General features: G+C 46.0%; 1 protein-coding gene and 1 non-coding gene across 5 annotated transcripts in view; one reads left to right on the top strand and one right to left on the bottom strand.

The window, feature by feature from the left end:
* The window catches only part of CCND3 (cyclin D3), a 98,460-nt gene that overhangs the window by 65,301 nt on the left and 14,202 nt on the right, over positions 1–18,957 (top strand). The gene's annotated exons all lie outside the window — the stretch shown is intronic.
* Positions 1,723–1,795, bottom strand: TRNAK-CUU. The gene has a single exon. It is a non-coding gene; the product is annotated as a tRNA-Lys (tRNA).

Genomic DNA, 18,957 nt, shown 5'->3' with positions numbered 1-18,957 from the left:
AATTGTCAATTTTGGAAAAACCTCCATCAAAGTTTCTTCCATATATGAGCCATAAGATTTTAGGGCATTTCGTGTTTTCTGGTACAGCGATTCATCTAAAATCATCTTTGACGGGCTCCTGGGTGGCTTGGTTGGTTAAGTGTCCGACTCGTGATTTTGGCTCGGGTGGTCATCTCACGGTTCGTGAGTCCGAGCCCTGCACGGACGGTGCGGAACTTGCTTGGGATTGTCTCTCTCCCCCTCTCTCTCTGCCCCTTCCCTGTTCACTTGTGCACACACGCTCACTCTTTCTTTCTCAAAATAAACATACATACATACATACATAAAGATTTTTAAAAATTAAAGAAAATAATCTTTGAATTGGTGACACTTCTTACCCTATTTTCTGTCAGCTAAGTGTTATCTTTGTTATCGGAATCTTGTGTTAAATCGGCAAAAAATGCTCATCTTTTCTAGTACACCCTTCTGTCTTCCACCCCCTAGGATGGAATGAGGATGGTTACGTTACTGTAAGACTCATAAATAAAGTCCTTTCTCACAAGTCTGTGACCTTTTCAAGGGAATTCATTACAAAATACCGGATGTGAAAACATCGGAAGCATTTGGATGATTTGGCCTGGAAAGGGGAGGGCTCGAGGCAGCAAATAAATAACCACCTTCAAGGATATGAACCTTAGTGGTCATTAGAGTCAGCAGGGTGTATCTGAGCCTGATTCTGAGATCTGGGGGAAGGAGATGGGGGGACTCCGTTAGCTGTCTAGTTAACAGGGTTCTGCAAGTCACTTGGAGCAGGTAGCCCTAAAATGGATACAAAGAATAGTAGAAAAGTAGGTGAGTGACAACAGCTAAAACTGCCTTGCTGTGGACTCAAAGTGTGACCCATGGTCTGGCACCTGCTGTGGGAGCTGGTTCGAAGTGCATAATGGGGCCGGTGGACTGGGTTGCTCCTGGCTGGCTCAGGATCTCAGGTATCTCAGGATCAGAAGGTCAAGCCCCACGATGGGCCTGGTGATTACCTAAAAAAAAAAAAAAGAGAGGGGCGCCTGGGTGGCGCAGTCGGTTAAGCGTCCGACTTCAGCCAGGTCACGATCTCGCGGTCCGTGAGTTCGAGCCCCGCGTCAGGCTCTGGGCTGATGGCTCAGAGCCTGGAGCCTGTTTCCGATTCTGTGTCTCCCTCTCTCTCTGCCCCTCCCCCGTTCATGCTCTGTCTCTCTCTGTCCCAAAAATAAATAAACGTTGAAAAAAAAAAAAAAAAGAGAGAGAGAGAGAGACACATACCTAATCTTGGGCCCCACCTACAACTGTTGAATGGGAATCTGCATTTTCGCAGAGCTGCGGGTGATTGTCTGAGAAACCCTGGACCAGAGACTTTAGTTGGAACTTCCGGGCGTGCCCACCCAGGTTTGGTGGCTGTCATTTGCCTCTGTGTCCTTGGCCTTAGGAACTGGCTTCTCTTCTAGCTTCTGGCAGTGTGGATTCATTACATCTCTGTTCCCCTCCCGCCAGACTGCAGACTCCTACAGGGTTGAGTTGTATTCCTCTTTGCTTTCTGGCCCTTTACAGTGCCTGGCACCCTGAGATACCACTTGTGGACTGTCCGCTGCATGCCAAGAGCTTTGCTCTCTCTTACCTCATTTGCCTCTCACCTCAAGGTTGTAGGCTGAAATAAATATCCCCATTTGATGCATGCATGTATGTGTGTATGTATGTATATATTGTCTGTGCCCAACGTGGGGCTCAAACCCACGACCCTGAGATCAAGAGTCTCATACTCTAACGACTGAGCCAGCCAGGTGCCCCAGAAGTCCCCATTTTATAGCTGAAGAAACTGAGACTCTGTCACTTGTTTACGGTCATAAGTGGCAGAAGCCAGGAACCAAACCCCAGGGTGTCTGATTCCAAAGCCTTCATTAAGAGGATCGGTAAATGTTTGTTGAGTCACTTACTTATTACTTCGTTATGATTCAAGCGTTCATTAATGTTCTTATTCATTGAGGAGACTCCTGGGAATTTGAGGACGACAAGCAGTAAAAACTGCTGCTTCTTGGTGAACTTTTTCTAGAATGGGAGCTGTCTGGCATCAACCTTCCAGAGGCAGGGAGCTAGCTGGGCTGCGGAAGCCCCCAGCCTGTCCCTGGGAGTGGGGAGGTGGCAGTCCTGTACCGCCCCCATGCCTTTCATAATGTCCTCCATGACTCAGCAAAGAAACCCTGGGTCTGAAATCAGAGATGAGGCAAAAAAACAAAAAAAAAAAACAAAAAAAACAAAACAAAAAAAACCCCAAAACAAACAAACAAAAAAAACAACAACAACCAACTACCCTCAAAAATGTTTTCTTTTCCTGGAGGAATTTCCCTTTCATGTTCCTCATAACTCTGCCAGGGAATCCAGGAAGCCTTTGGCCTGGGGTCAGCTGTGCCCATCCCCCCCCACCCCCCAGTCTAGTTTCTCTGGGACTTGTCCCTCCTCCTTCTGATTCCTCCGTAGGCCTGGGACAGCATCAGGGGCCGCCTTCTTCAGTGGTCTCTGATTCTGGTGCACCCAGCCCGAGACTCCTTACCTTATGTTAAATTATTAATCCTGATCCTGGACCCAGATTGTTGGAGTTCAAGTTCTTGCCTGTACCTTTTACACTGTGTGACTTTGGGTAAGTCACTTCACTTTCCTCTTCTGTGAAGTGGGCACAACAGTACGTTTGAGGATTAAAATAATTAATGTACGTAAAACACTTAGAACAATGCCTGACACAGTGATTACTATCTAACTGTTCGTGTTGTTATTATTCATTATGGAGCAGTTATTAATACCCAGAGGAGACCTGGGTGAGCTCGTGTTGAACTTCTATTTCTTTCTCTTTCTTTCTTTCTTGCTTTCTTGCTTTCTTTCTTTCTTGCTTTCTTGCTTTCTTGCTTTCTTGCTTGCTTTCTTGCTTTCTTGCTTTCTTGCTTTCTCTCGATAGGGAGAGTGAGTACATGTGCCAGGGAGACTGAGCCGGGGAGGGGCAGAGGGAGAGGGTGAGGGAGACTCTTAAGCAGGCTCACATGGTGGAGCCTAATGAGGTTCGATCTCACAACTGACCATGAGATCATGACCTGAGCTGAAATCAAGAGTTGGACCTCAACCCACTGAGCCACCCAGGTGCCTCTGAATTTCTCTTTCCGTTTCTTCTAGCCCCACCCCAGATTTTGCCTGAATTCCCAATTATTCATGCTGTAGAGAGTTTAAGGGGGCAACTGCAAATGAGTGAATAAATTAATAAATTAGAAAGCTCTGGGTTGCTCTCTGAAAATGAGATTATTTTAATGGACAAAGAAGCCTGAGTCAATAGAGTTGACTGGGGAAGAACCGCATTCCATCCAGGAGGAGGGTGGCCCTCTGAGAATTTCCGATCACGGGATAGACAGACCTGCCTACTAAGGGGCAGTTTACCGATAGACTGATAAATTCAGTATGAAGATCTCTAGACAACAGGGGAAGGAGAGAGTGATTCCTGGCTAGAGGCCAGCTTGTAACCCTCAGCCCTGGACAAACATACAGAACCTGGGCCCCACACTTAAAGATTCTGATATCCACATCTGGGAGTAGAAACAGGGGCATCAGAACTCTTTTTTTTGTTTGTTTGTTTTAATTAATTTTTTGAATTTACATCCAAGTTAGCATCTAGTGCAACAATGATTTCAGGAGTAGATTCCTTAATGCCCCTTACCTGTTTAGCCCATCCCCCCTCCCACAACCCCTCCTGTAACCCTCTGTTTGTTCTCCATATTTAAGAGCCTCTTATGTTGTGTCCCCCTCCCTGTTTTTATATTATTTTTGCTTCCCTTCCTTATGTTCATCTGTTCTGTATCTTAAAGTCCTCATAGGGGCATCAGAACTCTTAAGAAACTTGCCACAAAATGAGGAATGAAGTCCAACAGTAAACAGAATCAACTTAATAATAGAACAGCACATTACTGTAAATGAGTAGGTACACTTCTCTCTCCTTTGTAACCATCCCTCCAAGGTAGCTTATATTATCCCCATTTTATAGGTAAGAACACTGAGGTTTGAGTACTTTAACAGCGCCATTGTGTAATGCAGGCCTGATGTAATGTGCTGCATTCCACACCGCAGGAGGTCAGCCTGGAAGAAACTTCCCAGAAATTGAAATTAAGATTGTTCCCTCTGATGTAAACTATAAAATCAAATCGATACATAATGGGTCAGAGCAAAGATATGCAAGCTGATTTGAACAGACACAAAGGGTCCCAGAGCCAGGGAAGGCTCAACTTTAACCATTGGCCTCTATTAACATACCTAAAGAAACAATGTGTCAATGGAGGTGGGAGGGTGCTTGGGCCCTGTGGGTCTGACATTCCCTGGGCTTGAGGGAGGGGCCCCGGCCCAGCCGACCTCTGACAGCATCGTGATCTGGCTTCATTCAGCTCTTCCCCTGGGCTTCCTTCCGTTCTCTCCTGCCCTCTCGGACTGTTGTTTCCTTCCATGGTTCCTCTTTCTCCATCTGCCCCTTAAATGTGTTTTCTGCATTCCATTCATCTGACATTCCCCAGGTGGCAGCATCCAGTCCACAACGGGGCTGCCTGTGCTGCGGACATCACAAGTGCATACTCCAGGTGTCCAGACTCTAGGCACCAAGGTGAAGGTGGGGGAGAGGGGAGGGCGTCATCAGACATGACAGGAAGGTCACATCCCAGCTGGGCTGCTTGCTGGCTGTGGGCCTTGGAAATTTCTTTACATTGTTTTTCAGTCTCAGTTTCCTTATCTGTGAAATGGGTTGTTAATGCCTACTATAAATGATTGTTGTGAGGATGAAAATAGACACTAGGCATTCCAAGCCCTTGGGAAGGACTCTATAAATGGTGCCTATTTATTGTGTCCAGCTGGTATGGGACTTCTCTGTGGGCACTTCAAAAGCAACATGTGAAACAGAGAACCCTTTTCCCCTAAATCTATTCTTTAATTTGAACTCCTAATCAGATTCCACCCAATTGTGGCCAAAACCAGAATCCCTAGTCATCCTTGGACTGTCCCTCCCCTGTCATCCCCCTCGGCCACTGAACTCCAGTCAGTTTGTTTCCTGCATTTCTTCTATTTTCGTAAAAAGCCACCCTTGGAACTTCTCGTTCGGTTATTGCAAGAATCTCCTTTATTTATTTATTTATTTATTTATTTATTTGTTATATTGTTATTTATTTATTTATTTATTTATTTATTTATTTATTTATTTATATGTAATCTCTGTACCCAACATGCGTCTTGAACTCACCACCCCGAAATCAAGAGTTGCATGTTCTCCCAACTGAGCCAGCCAGATGCCCCAAGGTTGTTGCAAAAACCTCTTGACTACCTTTCTCTACTTACTCCCCCCCAAAGTCCAACTGCTTATGTACCTAGGTTCTGATCCAGATTAGCCCCTTTAATGGCAGTCCATTGCCTTTAAGGCACAACTCAAATTCTGCTGTGGCCACAGGCTCTTCCTGATCTGCCCTGCTTTCTTGTCCAGTCCCCTTTCCTGGCACTGTCCTGTCTTGCACCCTCCCTGTTGGCAGTGCTGAGCCACACCCCAAATTTGCCAGGTTCTCGTGCTTCGTTGCAGCACCACTGAGTTCCTGAGGCTTTCGTCTGTCTTTCCAACAAGGCTGAGCCCCTTGAGCCCTCAACTACTTTTGGGCATGTCTGGGTTCCTGGTATGGGGCAGGCTCTCTCAGTAGGAGGCTCTCCTAATAAGGTTTAACATTTTCTCATCTTTGATGTTGGCCAAGCCCTGTTCTAAACACTTCATCTTCTCACAACTCTATGGGGGTAGGCGTGCTTCATTCATCCTTCCTGGCTGTACCTACAGAACATTCCCTCTGCCTAAGCCTTGGTCCAGGCACTGGGGATATGGCAGGGCACCCAGGATGGGGGTTGCTTAGAGATGAGGGGAGGGGTTTCTATTTGATGCAAGAAGGTCAGGAAAAGCCTCTCTGAAAAGGTGAAAATTGAGCCGAGACCTGAGGAAGAAGGAGAGGGGGCTACCTGAGTATCCAGGGGAAGAGTGGTCCAGGCAGAGGGAATAGCCAGGACAAAGGGGATCATTAGCCCCATTTGACAGATGAGGAACCAAGAGTCTAGGTAGGTTAATCCAAGTCGCAGAATAAGTGGTTCTGTAACTACTGACTCAGCCATTACTCTACACTGTCTTTTGAGGGACACAGTGGGTGCCTTGGCTGTGGGCAGGCCGGCTCTCTGTGTTCACCATGCGACCCTCTAGCCGGAGCTTTCTCCCTGTGTCCAGGAGAGCCTGGGCGGATCAGCTGGCCCTGTATTCAGGTTCTCCTGGTGGCGCTGTGTTTCTGAAGTGTGTATCTGTTTCTGTGGCTTTCATTAGGAACAATTAGACTGCTTGGACTCTTCAGGAGGCCTCAGAAAGCATCCTTCTCCTGCAATGCTGAGGATCAGACCCTGAAATATGGTGACTCGGCCAAGGCACACTCCCCCTCCCTGGTCAGTAGTCAGAGTGGCCTCTGTGGGCAGTTGCTGTATTTCACCCCCTTCCTTCCTTCACACTTCAACAGGAGGATCTGAGGCAAGTGTCCGCGGAGGTGGTATTTGAGCTGGCCTTGAAGGGCAGGAAGCATCGCAAGAGAGGCACGGATGGGGCATTTAGGCAGAAGGAAGTGTGGGCGCTAGGCCAGAGCATCCGTGCTGGATGGTCTCGTGTATCTGGAGTATAGGTACGTGGAGGGTGTGTTTGTTGGGAGAGGGGAGAGAGAGCTGGAGGGAGAATTTTAGGGTAGATCATGGCAGCCTTTTTTTTTTTCTTTAAGTTTATTTCTTTATTTTGAGAGAGAGAGAGAGAGTGCATGGAGAAGGGGCAGAGAGAGGGAAAGAGAGCTCCCTGTGTCAGCACAGAGCCCAACGTGGGGCTCAAAGTCACGAACCCTGAGATCGTAACCTGAGCTGAGGTTGGATGCTTAACTGGCTGAGTCAACCAGGCATCCCTAGCCGTTTTTTGTTGTTGTTGTTGTTGTTGTTGTTGTTGTTGTTGTTGTTGTTTGGGGTTTTTATGGGTTTTTTTGTTTGGTTTTTTTTTGTTTTTTTTTTTTTTTTGGTAATGGCAGACTTTGCATGTCCATTTCAGATAGGTCTGAATTTTATCTGGGTAATCCTAGGGATTTTAAGGTTTTAAGAAGCAAAGGAAGCATGTGTGCATTCCTGATGTTTTTGAAAGAAGGCTTGGGCAGTAGTGGGGAGCAGGGGCTGGAGGGGGTGTGTGGAGGGAGAGAGGCCAGTGAGAAGAGAGAGGATTGCACCAGTCCAAATGTTAGGTGGGAGTGCCTGAGCATTGAGTGGAGGGGCCAGATTCCAGAGCCAGTCTGATGACAGAGTCTGCTTATAGGTTAACTTGGACAAACTTGGAGCAAGAGGCACTAAGAAAGACTAGAGTCAGCGTTTTTAGCTTGGGTGACTCAGGGGGTCGGGGTTAACTGACACCGAATACAGAGGAGGAGGGACAGGCTCTGAGCACTTTGAGTTTGAGGAGGCATCTGTGTGACATCTAGGTGGGGGTGTAGGCTGGGAGTTTGGGATGGAGGTTAGAACTGGAGAAGCATGAAGAACTGAGGCTGAAGGAATAGAGTGGGGTCTCTGATGTGTGTGTGAGAAGAGAAAACAAGGGCCTCGGCTTAAGCCCTGGAAGATGTTGACAGTTCTTGAGCCTGATGGAGGACGAGGAACCAGGGAAGGGATTGTGGAGGAGTGTTTGGTTAAGGCATCTCTGGGACCATTTGACATATCACATCAGAAGATGGTTGAAAGTGGGGCGCCTGGATGGCTCAGTTGGTTAAGAAGCCTACTTAGGCTCAGGTCATGATCTTGTGGTTTGTGAGTTTAAGCCCCGCATCGGGCTCTGTGCTGACAGCTCAGAGCCTGGAGCCTGCTTCAGATTCTGTGTCTCCTCCTCTCTCTGCCCCTCCCATGATCATGCTCTGTCTCTCTCTGTCTCTCAATAGTAAATAAACGTTAAAAAAAAAAAAAAAAAAAAAAAAAAAAAAAAAAAAGGAGATGGTTGAAGGTGATGGAGGCCACATCCCGGGGGGAACACACAGTTAACCTAGCCTGGGTTGTCTGCTCAGAGCCACTCAGAGACCAGGAGTGCTTCTGGTCAGCCTGAATTTGTTTAGGTGGCCTTGTGTGTGCTGTCTTGTCCCTCCACACATGTCCAGCCTCCCACTGTTGAGGGGACTCTCTTGAAAGTGGAGATCCTGACTTCTCCCCCATTATTCTCCAGGAAGCTCAGCCTAGGGTTTTTCACATTGTGGGGCTCAGAACACTAAGGAGGGGGCTGACTGGCCAAGCAGAATGGGTGGCTGTGGTGAACTTGGTCCACTGCTCCTTCAGTTCCTTTTTTTTTTTTAATTTTTTTTAGTGTTTTTATTTATTTTTGAGACAGAGAGAGACCAAGCATGAGCAAGGGGAGGCAGAGAAAGAGGGAGACACAGAATCTGAAGCAGGCTCCAGGCTCTGAGCTGTCAGCACAGAGCCCAACGCGGGGCTCGAACTCACGGACTGTGAGATCATGACCTGAGCCGAAGTCGACCGCTTAACCGACTGAGCCACCCAGATGCCCCTTCTTCAGTTCCTTTTTAAAAGAACATCTTATTTTATGGGCTGAGTATAATGTGCTCTCTGAATCTTGAGTTGCTTCAGGCTTGCTCTACCCTTTGGTCCATCCATCTGCCCGCCCATCCATCCATCCATCTATCCATCCATCCATCCATCCACCTGCCCACCTGTCCACTCATCCATCCATCCATCCATCCATCCATCCATCCATCCATCCAGTGTTAGACTTTTGCAAGTGTAGATACCTACTAAAAGCTGAGCAACTTGCATATGGAGTTGGGGGATCCCGAGCACTTTACATGCATTACCTCACATTACAACAATCCTCTGAGGTAGGCATGACTACCTTGTTTTGCAGATGAAAAAATCAGATAATTTCCCCCAGGTCACACAACAAGTAAGTGATAGGTTCAGGCCTAGGTCTCTCTAACTCAAAAGTTCCTATGGTCTCAATCACGATGGTAAGACCTCCCTGGGTAGGAGGTGATCATAATTTATTATCCAAACTGGAATGCTTTTTAAAAGGTTTAAGTGAAATATAATTTTCAGACCATAGAATTCACCTATATGAAGTGCACAAGTTTTTAGTTTTTTAGTATATTTACAGAGTTGTGCAGTCATCACCATAATCTAATTTTAGGACATTTTCATCACCCCCAAAAGAAACTCAGTTCCCATGAGCAGTCAGTCCCCATTACCATCACCCCCCCACCCCAGCCCTAGACAACCACTAATCTATTTTCTGTCTCTATTGATTTGCCTATTCTGAGCAATTCACATAAATGGAATGGTATGAACTGTGCTTTTTTGTGGTTGGCTTCTTTCACTTACCATAATGCTTCAAGGTTCATTCAGGCTGCAGGGTGCATCAACACCTCATTTCTTGTATGAATGACTGAGTGATACTCCATTGTATGGACGTACCGCATCGTCTTCATTATATTTGTTCTTGCATCGATAGACATTTGGACTGCTTTCACTTTTTGGCTATTATGAATCATAATCATGCTCTGAAATTTGTATACAATTTTGGGGGTGGAGGTATATTTTTATTTTTCATGCATATATACTTAGGAATTGAATTGCTAAGTTATATGGTAACTCTTTTTTTTTAATATTTATTTTTTGGGAGAGTGCAAGCAGGGGAGGGGCAGAGAGAGGGGGACAGAGGATCTGAAGCAGGCTCTGCACTAACAGGCTGACAGCAGCGAGCCCGATGCAGGGCTTGAACCCATGGGCCGTAAGATCACGATCTGAGCCAAAGTCAGGTGCTCCACTGACTCAGCCACCCAGGTGCCCCTGTAGGGTAACTCTATGTTTAACATTTTGAGGAACTACCAAACCGTTTTCCAAAGTGGCCGCATCCTTTTACGTTCCCATCAGCAGTTATAAGGGCTCCGGTTTTTCCACAGCCTCACCAACACGTGTTATTCCAAACTGGGACCCTTTTGACAGTGAAAGGGTACACCACTAATAATTATACCAGGACAATCAGTACTAACTGGAACATATTTTAACTCTACCTACATACCAAAAAAAGTGAGAAGATTCAATTCCTGATTTCAGGGAACTTTCTGGCCACATGATGAGTCAAAGCCCAAAAACCCCCATATTTGAGTCAATGAAAGAATCAAGTAAAGGTAATTATTAAGAAGGAAAGCAAAGCACATTTTATTTCCCCCCAGGAGACTGTGTCGTCTTTAAGAGAAAAGAACTATCTTATATTTGTATTATTTATGGCTCCAGGAGTATCTTGGCACTTCATAGGGTCTCAGTAAGGATCTGTGGAATAAATGAATGAATGAGAATGAATGATACACAGTCTCCAGGAGGAAAAGTAAAAACAGAAAAATAGAGTGAGTCACCTGGCCCAGATTTGGGAGTTTGGGGGAAGTACGGATCTCTTCTAAAAGTGTATTTGTTTTTTGCTCAGTGTGCTAACAACACTAATGACAATTTTATTTGTTTATTTATTATTTTTTAAATAAATATTTAATCATACTTTTTTTTTTTTTTTTTTTTTTTGAGAGAGAGAGGGAGAACGTGCGTGGGGGAGGGGCAGAGAGAGAATCCCAAACAGGCTGTTAGCTGTCAGCACAGAGCCCAGCACAGGGCTCCCATGGTGACCTGAGCCCAAATCAAGAGTCCGATGCTTAACAGACTGAGCCACCCGGGTCCTCCACTAGCGACAATTTTAAAAGGAAAAAAGTTGGGGCGCCTGGGTGGCGCAGTCGGTTGGGCGTCCGACTTCAGCCAGGTCACGATCTCGCGGTCCGTGAGTTCGAGCCCCGCGTCGGGCTCTGGGCTGATGGCTCAGAGCCTGGAGCCTGTTTCCGATTCTGTGTCTCCCTCTCTCTCTGCCCCTCCCCTGTTCATGCTCTGTCTCTCTCTGTCCCAAAAACAAATAAACGTTGAAAAAAAAAAAAATTAAAAAAAAAAAGGAAAAAAGTAAAGGGGTGCCTGGGTGGCTCAGTGGATTAGGCGTGTGACTTCAGCTCAGGTCATAATCTCGCCGCTTGTGAGTTCGAGCCCCACATCAGGCTCCGTGCTGACAGCTCAGAGCCTGGAGCCTGCTTCGGATTCTGTCTCTGTCTCGCTCTGCCCTTCCCTCGCTCATGCTCTGTCTCGCTCTCTCTCTCTCTCACTCTCTCTCTTTCTCTCTCAAAAATAAATAAACATTAAAATTTAAAAAATTAAAAGGAAAAAGTAAATAATCTACAATGAGAGGAATCTTAAACTGGATTTTGCAAGTGTAAATGGCTGACAAAGGTGGAAGAAAGACATTTCTGAGCAGGGGAATTGCCTGAACAGGGAGTCTGGAAACAAAGTGCACGCAGCTTTATGCAGAGCACCTCCTACAGCAGGCTAACCAAATTTGGGAATAAAAGGATGTGGTACCTACCTCCAAGGGTTTCCAGTGTTTTATTCACAGGAGACAATGGAATAGTTGAAAAGGACCCTGAACTGGCTCTGTGCCCTTGGGCAAGTCAGCTTCTCTTTGAGCATCACTGATCCTTCTGGCTCTAAATTTTCCTGACGATTCACTCCTACACCGCTGGAAGCTTCATGGAATTGGTGGGCCAGGAGCTAGGCCTGGCTAGAGCTAGAGCTGGATCTGGAGAAAGAGGCAAGATGCCAGTGGTGGATGATAAGGCCTCGAGGCGGACCAGAGTGCTCTTGCTGAGATAAAATTGGATAGGGTAATTGGGGCCTCTTGAAGGAGAATTTTAAAAGCCAGGCTGGTTGACTTTAAAATATGACCTGATAAGCAGGTCCTTGGACTGGAGATGAAAGAGTGTCTATGAGAGATTAATCTGATGGCTCTGGGCCATTGATCTGGATCTATCTGGAAGCAGCATGAAGATGGAGAGGCTCTCAGGGAGACTTTTGCAATAGTCATGTAAACCCAGCCTTTCAAAAGACGGTTTGAAACTCCTGCCAGCCTTACTGTGTACATGGCTTCCTTAGAGTTCAATTTTCCTTAACCATAAGTAACTTAAACCATTATTTTTATATTAAAACAATTATGGTTATATTACACCCCAGAATCCTAAATGTCTATACATTTCTAAGGGAGCATGTTAGACTTTAAATAAATTTCTGGTTTGCAGAGGGTGATTTGGGATCATGCTACCAGATTCCTCAGAGAGATTCATTGTCTCCTCTCTGCTGTAAAGGGTTTACTTTGGTGGCGAGTTTTGAGAAATTTGCTAAAAGACCACCAGAGGCTGGTAGGAAGAGTGAGATCTTAGTTTCAGGAGTGGTTTTTGTTTTGGGCCAGGTAAGTGATTGGATGTAGGAAACCAAAGAAAGAAATCCAAGATGGCGCTAGAGTTTAAAATCTGAGGACTCAGAAGAAAGATGGTGGTATTCATAAAAATGTACCTACTGAGGGGCGCCTGGGTGGCTTGGTCGGTTAAGCGTCGGACTTCGGCTCAGGTCATGATCTCACGGTCGGTGAGTTCAAGCCCCGCGTCGGGCTCTGGGCTGACGGCTCAGAGCCTGGAGCCTGTTTTTTCCGATTCTGTGTCTCCCTCTCTCTCTGCCCCTCCCCTGTTCATGCTCTGTCTCTCTCTGTCTCAAAAATAAATAAACGTTAAAAAAATTTTTTTTTTTTAATTTTTTTTTTTTTCAACGTTTTTATTTTTGGGACAGAGAGAGACAGAGCATGAACGGGGGAGGGGCAGAGAGAGAGGGAGACACAGAATCGGAAACAGGCTCCAGGCTCTGAGCCATCAGCCCAGAGCCCGACGCGGGGCTCGAACTCACGGACCGCGAGATCGTGACCTGGCTGAAGTCAGACGCTTAACCGACTGCGCCACCCAGGCGCCCCCAAAAAAATTTTTTTTTAAATTAAAAAAAAAAAAAGTGTACCTACTGAGAGAGAGGCGGGAAGATGATGGTTTACCATGAGAACATTGGGAACACGTGGCTTTGCTAGTCTCAGGAAAGGACTGAACAGGTTGGACGTGGAGGAGGAACTGGTACTTACTTCTTGGTCTTTCCCAGCCTTTGCCCTCGAAGTTCTCCCACTGGCCTGGATGTTTGGCACTTTTCCTGCTTTACTATCAGTGTCTCGCTATGAAACAGGATGTTTACCGTAGGGTTTTAGTAGATCCCCTTTATCAGCCTAAGGAAGTTCTCATTTTTGCTCCTTTGCCAAGAGTCCTTTTCTTACTGGGATGTGATCATCTGGGTTTTTTTTGTTTGTTTGTTTGCTTTTTTACCCTTTAATCCTTAGTGTGATAAATTACGTAGATTCGAAAAAATAACCTAACCGAGCATTTTGGCCATAAAGTCAACATAATCATAACAGAGTACCCTTTTAGATATTGTGGGAATCCATTTGCTAATATCTTGCTTTGGATTTTGCATTCATGAGTGTAATTTTCTTTTCCCATACTGTTCTTGTTTGGTTTTGGAATCAAAGTTAACGCTAAAAATAAACTGAGAAGTGAACCCTTTTTTTTTAATATTCTCTGAAAGACTTTAGGTAATATTGAAATCACTTCTCTCTTGAAGTTTTGGTAGAACTCTTTGCCTGTTTGCTATTGAAGGTTGTCCCATCATGTGGGTGATAGTAGAGAAAGGAGCTTTTACTTGGGGAATGAAAGTCAATTAAACAATAAGGAAAATCTGTTACCTCATACGTCACAAAAAAGTCCAGAAGGAGGGTGTCCCAGCATTGGTTAATTCAGCAATTCAGGGAGAGAAATTTATTCTGATCCTGTAGATGTGTCCTTGTCAAGTGTCAGCTCCTTCTCTTAGTGCAAGATGGCTGTGGCTGTCTAGGCATCACAACACAGTGGTTAAGAGGGGTGGCGGTGGGGGGAGTGGTTTGCAGCTAAACATGGTTCCAAATCCCATAGCTATAGGACACTGCGTAATTGCTTAACGTCTCTGGAAAATGGGATGGAAATAGTATTTTACCTCAAAATTTTGATATTATATGGATTAAACGAATTAGGGTTTTTGTCGTTGTTGTTTTGCTTTGTTCTGAACTCAGACTAGTGCCTCACACTTACCCAATCGTGTACTCTTCCCTGGCCTCCTTCCCTTTCCTGTCTCATTTCCCGGCTTCCTTTTGGGTGCTTTCTGGAACCATCGCCCAGGTAAATTACTTGCCTTGAATCCTTGTCTTCGAGTCTGCTCGGGAGCCCAAACCAAGGCAGCCAGCCATTTGCTAGTTGTAGGACGTTGGCGATACCTAACTTCTAAATGTGCTTTTTTTTTTTTTTTTTTTTTTTTTTTTTAATGGTCTCTATGCCTAACGTGGGGCTTGAACTCCCAACCCCAAGATCAAGAGTTGCACGCTTCAGGGACTGAGGCTGCCAGGTGCCCCTGTGATATCTACCTGCTTTGTGTCTCTCTGTTCCCATCCATCATATGAGGACAGTACCAGCACCTATAACTCACAGAGCAAATGTGGTCAAGCGCTCAGTGCCTGGCTGAGAGAAAGTGCTTAGCAGGTATAAATTATTATTATTATTATTACCCAAAATTCTGTGGGGTGGCGCCACGGGTGGTTGCCCCACAGTTGAGACGCACTACTCTTTGCCTCTCCCTTCTTCCACCCCACTTACTCTCTGAGCTCCTCCAGCCCTGCCTCTCCCACTGCAGGCCGTCTCGTGTTACTCAGGTGACTGGCACCACCAACAGCCACCACCCCCAGTGCAGCCCACCCTTCCCATCACGTAAAGCACCCTACCTGCCCCTGGTGGGTGTTGCCAATACCCAGGTAAAAAGTCTTCTGTCTGAATGACATCTCAGGATTTCTCCATGATGCAGGATCCTCACAGTTATCTGCTTAAATTGGAAACTCTTCAAATGGAAGCTTCTCATCTATGATTCATGTCCAGCATATCCTAGGACATCTTAAAGCCTTCCTGAGGGCTGGGGCAGGGAAGGCTTTTTTTTTTTTTTTTCAAGTAGGCTCCATGCCCAATGTGGAGCTTGAACTCATGCCCCTGAGATCTAGAGTTACATGCTCACCACCTGCACCAGCCAGGCACCCTGGGAAGGCATTTGTTAAATGTGGATTGTTAATGATCACAGCTTTTGCACCACCGAGCACTAACTATGATCCTGGCGCTGTGGTAGATATTTTGTCCACGTTGATTTTTGCCACCACCCTATGAGGTAAGCGTTATGACTGTCTCCAGTTTGCAGATGAGAAGCCTAGCACAGAGAAGTTAAGTAGCCTGCCCAAGATTACACAGCTGGCAAACGGCAGAGCCAGGCATCCTCCTAACTCTAGAGCTCACTTATGTAATCATGATGCTAAACCAATGCTAGGACTATTTGGTGCCTCGAATGAAGCATGCTGGCCTCTTTGCTTCCTAGCTGAGAGCCCAAGGACAGGTCTCTCATTGCCAGGTGTTTTGCTGTAGGTGACTCGTCCACACTTGAGGTCCCCATGCTCGTCTTACCCCTCGCTGTTGAACAGGAACCTCAGCAAGAGTAACAGAACAGGAGAGCTTCATTTATGCAGAATCCCAGACAGCCAGAGGAGGGAGAAAAAGCAAATATGTACATATATAGCCTGTGTTCTCATTTTATGATAAGGAGAGACTAAACAGGTTCAGGCTAGTACCTGAGCTTTCTTTTCACAAGCAATTTATGCACTAGAGATTGCAAACTGCCTCCGCCCCTCAGATCCAATCCCTAGAGCATGATGTGTGCCTTGAAAACAAAGGGCATGTGCAGCAGGACTCATTACCACTGCGTGGCCGAAGGCTGGAGCTGAGCAGCTAGTTACCTCCCAGCTTTGGGTGCGACAGGTGCCGCCCCTGTGCCCAGCCCCACCCCTCCGCACCAGCTCCTTTACCTGGAACAGGTTGCCATTTATTGTGAGGCTTATGTTGGCATTTTTCTTACATCCAGTTTGTTTCATTCATTTATTCAAAGAAGGGTTTGTCTGTTTTTTGTTTTTTGTTTTTTTTTTTTTGGACACCTACTATGGATCAGGCGCCATTCTGTTTTGGTGGGGTGGTGAGGGAGTGGACAAACTATAAACAGATCTAGGACGTTAGTGACACATGTCGTGTCTGTTCCAGAAATAGCTGAGTGTGGGGCGCCTGGGTGGCTCAGTTGGTTAAGCCTCTGACTTTGGCTCAGGTCACGATCTCATGGTTTGTGAGTTCAAGCCCCGCGTCGGGCTCTGTGCTGACAGCTGAGAGCCTGGAGCCTGCTTCGGATTCTGTGTCTCCCTCTCTTCCCCTCCTATGCTCGTGCTCTGTCTCTCTGTCTCTCTCTCTCTCTCTCTCGCTCTGTCTCTCTCAAAAATAAAGAAACATTAAAAAAAAACAGCCAAGTGCATGAGAGAATGGTGGGAAATGGGGTGGGAGCAGATCACGTAGGATCTTCAGGGCACCATGAGGGCTTTGGCAGTCACCAGGAGTGAAATGGGAGCCACTAGGGCACCACTGTGTCTAGATGAGGGCAGTGGGGGGGGGAGGGGTAAGGGTGGATTAGGGACCCCCGTTGGGAGGCTATACCACAGTAATCCAGCTGATGCAACAGTGCCAGAGTGGTGGCAGTGGAAACAGAAAAAAGGGAGGGATTGGAGATGTATTGGGGGCATAGAATCAACCAGAAATAGGTGATGGGGTGGATGTGGGGGACCAATAAGGACAAGGAAGAAGTGAATTTGGACCAGAGAGGTAGCAGAGGAGAAGAGAAGAGGGTGGTTCTAGAGATGCTTTGAAAGTAGCGCGGCTGTGTTCTGCTGATGGACGGATGTGGGATTTGAAAGAGAGGCGTCAGGGGTGACACCAAGTATTTTGGCCCTTGTTTTGGAAGGATGGAGTTGCCATTTGCTGATAGGGGGAAGCCTGTGGGAGGAGCATTTTTGGTGGGGGAAAGATTAGGATCTCAGTTTTGGAGAAGTTGAATTTAAAGGTGCCTGTTGGACATCCCCGTGGAGTAGCCAAGAAGGCAGCCTCCGATGTGAAACAGAAACAGAGAACAGGTCACCTCACATGCCAGCTCTGATTTCTCTGATTGGTAGTGATGCCCGCAAGTGCTGTGTTGAGATTTTGTGTGGTTTTTTTGTTTGTTTGTTTTTTGGGTTTAAAAAATTTTTTTTAACGTTTTTATTTATTTTTGAGACAAAGCATGAACCAGGGAGGGTCAGAGAAAGAGGGAGACACAGAATCCGAAGCAGGCTCCAGGCTCTGAGTTGTCAGCACAGAGCCCGACACGGGGCTCGAACTCACAGACCGTGAGAGCATGACCTGAGCCGAAGTTGGACGCTTAACTGACTGAGCCACCCAGGTGCCCCTCTTCTTTTTTTTAATGTTTATTTTTGAGAGAGACAGAGACAGAGACAGAGCACAAGCAGGAGAGGGGCAGAGAGAGGGAAACAGAAGCAGGCTCCAGGCTGCTGTTAGCACAGAGCCCAACGTGGGGCTTGAACTCATGAAACATGAGATCATGACCTGAGCTGAAGTCATTTGCTTAAAGGACTGAGCCACCCAGGTGCCCCTAAAATGTCTTAGTATGTTCTATAATGTGCATGATATATTAGAGTAGCAGGTATGGGCATTATTTATAAATTATTCTACGTAGGAATGATATGCTCAGTTTTTACTGAGGAATGGACAAATACTTCTGAAGATTACCAATTTGAAATATTGTATATCAGGTGCTCAAAATTGTGACCTGAAATACTGTATGTGTCTCCTGACAGTGTCTCCTGAATCCTTTAAGGAAAAACAAAATTATGTTCAGTTTGGTGGGGCACCTGGGTGGCTCAGTTGGTTAAGTGTCAGACTCTTGGCTTCAGCTCAGGTCGTGATCTCGTGGGTCGTGAGATTGCTCTGACAGTGTGGAGCCTACTTGGGATTCTCTCTCTCCCTCTCTCTCTCTGCTTCTCTCCTGCTCGCACTCTCTCCCTCAAAATAAAAAAGTAAACATTTAAAAAAAAAAAAGTGTCAGAGATGTCCTAGAGTAAAAGAAATCGAAAAGTTAGGGTAACCTGTGCACCTGAGTGGCTCAGTCGGTTAAGCGTCTGACTTCAGCGCAGGTCATGATCTTATGGTTTGTGAGTTCGGGCTCCGCATCAGGCTGTCTGCTGTCAGCACAGGGCCTGCCTCTCTGTCCCTTTCTCTCTCTGCCCCTCCCCTGCTTGTGCTCTCTGTCTCAAAGGAAAAAAAAAAAAAGATTTAGGGTAACAATGCGAACATGATCCTTGATGGGATCTTGGGTTGAGAAGGAAAAAACGCTACAAAAGAATATTAGTAAGAACAACTGGGGAACTTTGTATATAGATTGTTTATGCTATTGTGTTAGTGTAAATTTGTTTTGTGCTCATGTGGGAGACTGTTGCGTTCTTAGGAGATCCAGGCTGAAATATTTAGGGATGAGGAGTCATGATGTTTGTAATTAGGTCTCAAATGGTGCAACAAAACGGGCAGGGATTTAGGTGAAGGGCATGTTAGTGTTCACTGCAGCTTTTCTGGAGGTTTGAAATATTTTGAAGTAAAACGTTGAGGGGAAACAACATTCATTTCTCAGAAAACTAGGAAATGCAATAGTGGCGTATCAGATCGTGTTTTATTTTATTTTATTTTATTTTTTTTTATTATTTATTTATTTTTAAATGCTTATTTATTTTTGGGAGAGAGAGAGAGAGAGAGAGAGAGAGAGAGAGAGAGAAGGAGACAGAATCCCAAGCAGGCTTCAGGCTAGGAGCCGTCAGTGAACCTGACACAGGTCTTGAGTTCAGGAGTGTGAGATCATGACCTGAGCCAAAGTCGGACGCTTCACCCACTGAGCCACCAGGTGCCCTTATCTTATTTTTTAATTTTTTCCCTCCCTGACCCCTGAGACCGTGTTTAGTATACTAGA

The sequence above is a fragment of the Leopardus geoffroyi genome, chromosome B2 (genome assembly GCF_018350155.1).
Source record: "Leopardus geoffroyi isolate Oge1 chromosome B2, O.geoffroyi_Oge1_pat1.0, whole genome shotgun sequence".
Taxonomy (NCBI): Eukaryota; Metazoa; Chordata; class Mammalia; order Carnivora; family Felidae; genus Leopardus; species Leopardus geoffroyi.
Note: the sequence above shows the minus strand (reverse complement) of the source record. Positions and strands in the feature narration are given on the sequence as shown.